Source organism: Nanorana parkeri, unplaced genomic scaffold (assembly GCF_000935625.1).
Source record: "Nanorana parkeri isolate BGI_ZX_2015 unplaced genomic scaffold, ASM93562v1 scaffold2828, whole genome shotgun sequence".
Classification (NCBI taxonomy): domain Eukaryota; kingdom Metazoa; phylum Chordata; class Amphibia; order Anura; family Dicroglossidae; genus Nanorana; species Nanorana parkeri.
Genome location: NW_017309096.1, coordinates 18,122 through 22,775, shown reverse-complemented (window position 1 = coordinate 22,775; position 4,654 = coordinate 18,122). Strand labels below are relative to the sequence as shown.

At 44.2% G+C, this 4,654-nt stretch overlaps 1 protein-coding gene across 1 annotated transcript in view; it reads right to left on the bottom strand.

The window, feature by feature from the left end:
- The window catches only part of LOC108802363 (probable carboxypeptidase X1), a 55,307-nt gene that overhangs the window by 43,532 nt on the left and 7,121 nt on the right, over positions 1-4,654 (bottom strand). The gene's annotated exons all lie outside the window — the stretch shown is intronic.

Genomic DNA, 4,654 nt, shown 5'->3' with positions numbered 1-4,654 from the left:
CCCCCCCTTTCATATCAGAGTTCCCCCTTCACAGCAGGAGCCTGTCTGTACTATGGAAAGGCATGATGCTGTGTAAACATTTTGAGGCACCCCAGAGGAAGGCAGAAGAGACCCCAAGGTCCCACGGCACCCAGGTTGAGAGAGGTTGCCTTAGATCCCTTTGTAGGCTTTGTAGCCTACTGAAGGGATCTAAGGAATCCCCAAAGCTTGTATCTTTAATAACTAAAGATAGCCAATAAAGTGTATACCTTAAATGCTAAGCTTTCTGCACTAATTAATGGCTAACAACATACAATACTCTATTAACAATAATGACTGAAACAACTGTTTCCCTTGGAGAGAATCACCAAGTGGAGACATTTCACTTTATGTAACCTGCTGACTTCTTAATGAGGGTACACCTGGAGTTTTTGGGTGGTCCTGCCCACGTTTGTATGTTCCCACTCCTCTTTTTACATTCTCCATAATATAAAAAAAAATTCCAAAGGGGATGTTGGGAACCTCTTATAATGGCCACAGCAGGTGTGCAGACCGAGGAACTCAAGCACAAGGATCTTACCAATAGAGATCCTAGGAGACTGATGGAATAATCTGGTGGTTTTAAGTCCAACTCTGGGCTTTTTTAATAAAAAGTCCCTTAGAATAAGTTAAAAAATAAAAAAGCAGCTGTGGTTGCAATACTATCCTTTAATCTATTGTCCCTCGCAGTACCTCTTCTTCACCATGAGATATCCTCAAACTTCTGGGCTAAAATATGCCCAGCACATTGAACATGAGTGTAGGGTGTTATAGCCCCAACGCCAAGGGTGCCCACCTTATTCTTTCTGCATCAGTGACGATCACCCAGCCTGGAGAAAAAGCAAAGAGGAAGAGGACCCTCCAGCATCACGTGACTGGCCTGAAGACTTCTGAAAATGTGTATTTAACAAATCCAGAAAACACAGTTAGTGGTGGCCACAAGGAGGGGGTAAGTCAACTTGAGCCGGGAGCCTGGAGTTGGACTTTAACTCTCTGGATGGACTGATCGTAAAAAAAAAAAGTACAGAAAAAAGTCAGGACTGGGTAATGAGGAATAAGTATCTGTCTGTACAACTAGACTGTAAGACATGATACAGGTAGCACAGGTCTTTATTAGGGTGTAAGGTCCGTGCAGAAATCCTCTGATTAATGCGAGGACAGTATATGTCTGATCTTTAATAATCGGGAGGAATAGAACTTGTTTACTAATCTTGACTGATGGATTCGTCAATTTTCTGTCCCTCAGTTAAAAACCCCAATAAACACACGGACTGTGCGACATGGATTTTAACGGCCACAGCAGCCCTTTTATTAAACAAACAACTTTAACAATAACCAAAGTAATAAACCAAATATACAAAAATAATACTTTAACAAGGGTTGACCTGAGAAGGGGTCTTTGGGTGCCCGCCAGCCCAAAAGGCCTCTCATAACACTCCACCCATGTCCCCAGCCGCACCACAACCAGCTCGAGGACACTTACTCCTTCCGGGTTCCCAAGGGGCCAGGCCCCCGCCCTTTACAAATCCGGACACCAACAGGGGGAAGCACCCATACCAGCTGAGGGCCCCCCACATTTTGTAATGAACTCCGATTTTGTAGACCCCCCAAAGACCCCCTAACCCGCCAAGCTGCCGTGACAAAAGAAACACCCCATAACCACCAAATTCAGGGAGGGAGGGTGGGACAACCTGCTTCCTTCGTCGATTTCCAGAAAGAGGACGTCCCTCAGCCCTCGCAGTCCCTTCCCATGCGGCTCCTCCCGGACACCTGACTCCCACGTCCAATCAGGTAAGAGCAGCTATTCCCATTTTCTTTTTTAACCCTTTCTCCCGGGACTATTCCTCCCCCCAGTCATGTAGCCCCTCCGCTTAGTCTCTCCGTGTCTGTCTTTTCTCTTCTTAGAAAACCTCAGTACACAATGACCCATTTACTCAGATTTCCCATCATTCCATGACTTGGCTTCGGCAGCAGTGATAAGATAAGCAGGGGATGATGGTTGCAATCTGATAATGATACTATGATCATGGAATGCTGGATGGTCACTTTCCAAACATCTGAAACCAGCGAGGAGCATCATCAGGATTTCTCAATCACCCTCCACACCGAGGAGACGCTGACTTAAATTCCACATTGTATCATTGGCCTTGTGTTTATTTACTATGCACATGTCAGATTGCTTTTATCTGTCTGTCGTCTGCTGACTTTATTAATTCTCTTTTCCTAAAGCCACCACACCACAGCCTTCTCCACCAATATCCTCGGTACGTGGTCTACACAACCAGCAGGTCAATGCTGGAGACCTTTGAGCCTTGAGCAGAACAATTCTTCAAAGATGGACATACACATTACATTCTGACTGTACAATATCTGTAACATGCCTCTAGATGTATTAAACCAAAGCACTATAATATGAAGTCCTTGTGACGGACTCCCTGATACCCCGTCTTAAGCCTGTTCCCTGAGTGCTGGAACCAGAAGCCAGTGACTATGGCATGGGGGGCTTACCCCAAGAATCAGACAATACTGACTTTGGAGTGAAACATGAACTGCTTTATTGTAGAAGAGCACACAGAGGTTATACCTCATAGAATCAGATTAGCATTCATTGCTACATTCCCTCCCCTAGACAGCCAGGTGCCGCATTGGACTTTCTTAATTAGAGAAGAGCTTAATCCCATCACTCTAATCAATGGTCACTCCAGACAGCCTGACGCCTTTAGAAAAATGGTTCACATCAAGTCACACAGTGACCGGCTCTCCCCAGATAAAATATTAAACTGGAAAACACACACAGCGCACAATGTTCTCCGGGGCAATGAATCTCTGCAGCCCTGGGTCCGTCACAGTCCTATCTAAACAATCCATTCAATGTGTATCTAATCAGAAATGCCCTCACACTGCACATCTGTTGGAAGATCTTTATAGAGATTATACAATGGGACTGCAACCATCATAAAGTCCAGAATGAACTTTGTTCCTACAGTGAGATCTTCCTGCTAAAATGCACCACTCTTAAGGGGGTTGAATCATTTGCAGGCAAAACAACGTAAACTTTAGAATCCACAACTGGTCAACCGTGTTTTGCTATGTGTATGGCCAGTGTGAGGACCTCACAGCTCTAATGTCCATAACCCATCGCACTCCTGACCAATACGTCCCTAGGAAATTGTGGGTGCTGCAGTGACAAATGGATGACGCCATCCAGTACAAGAATAATAATACAGTCATGGAAGGTCTGTGTGTGTATGTCGGGATCTCTAGCTGCTGAATATTATTCTCTGGATCTCTTCTCGCCTCTTGCTGTATTCCACATCATTTCCCTCTGATTCATCAGCACATTCTTGCGGTAAATTCAGTAGAGCTCCCGACTTCCCCCCATCAGCCACAATACAGGACTCGGGATAGAGGAGGAAGAACGAGACCCAATCCTCCATGACAAAGGAAGAATACAGTATTATAGGGATCTATGGGGGTGGGACATTAGAGTGTAAGCTCCTCTGTACAGAGACTGATGTGACTGTGGGGGGGACATTAGAGTGTAAGTTCCTCTGTACAGAGACTGATGTGACTGGCTCAGTGTTCTCTCTGTACAGCGCCGTGGTATATGTGATGTATATACAGAGATGGAGATCTCTCCGGGACTGTGGACCTCCACATTTCTGACTCATCTCTCTTGCAGTGTCAGATCCAGAATACAGAACATGTGTGAACAATGTGTGACCCCAAAGCGGCTGAATCACCAAACTTCCTGTTTTTGTGCAATATGCATGTACATAAACACCTGACAATACTGGTTTCTGCCTCTCAGGTAACTGGTGTCTCTATACTTGTTCTGTGGAAGTAATAAAACTGATGAGTCGGCATGACAGCTGGAAGATTGATATTTCCAGGGTAAGAGATCAGCGATAGCAGATTACAATCTCCCACCACTTAGGTTTCCCGTAATTATAAATAAAACTCGATTTACGGGAAGGCGCATCATTGCGCAATGAAGCCAGAAGTACTGTACATTGTGGCCTCATTCACACACAACGCAAGCAAAATTGTATATTGCGTATACACGAGCGTATGTATGTATATGCGAGCACTATTTGCATTCCCAGAATGCATCATTCCTAATTGAAATGTTAATGAACTGTACGCACGTATACGCGCGTATGTACTCGTAAACATGTGCTTTACGCTACGCAAATATACGGCTCTATACGCGGCTATGTGTATGGAACCATTTATTTGCATATGTTGCATATGGTACAATACGCACATACGTATGCACGTATACGCGTGGCAGTGTGAATGAGGCCTAAAGGGTTACTCCGGATCAAACTTTTTCTTCAGTTATATACAGAGAGGAGAAAACTTACTGCAGAGTTCCTGCAAGGTTTTTATTGCAGTCGTTGCAGAAAATTTCCCCTCACCGGGAAGGAAGGGAGAGCCAATCTGTCCAACAAGAGTGCAAACTACAATAAAAAAAATTTCCCCACACTATTATAAATAAATATACGCTCCACCAAATAGAACTCCTGTCTGACTGAGGGGGGGGGAAACATCTTTCATCATCATTTTCTATCATTTTATTTATCATATTTTTTTTAATTTGTTTCTATTTTATACAATATTACCCTCATATATT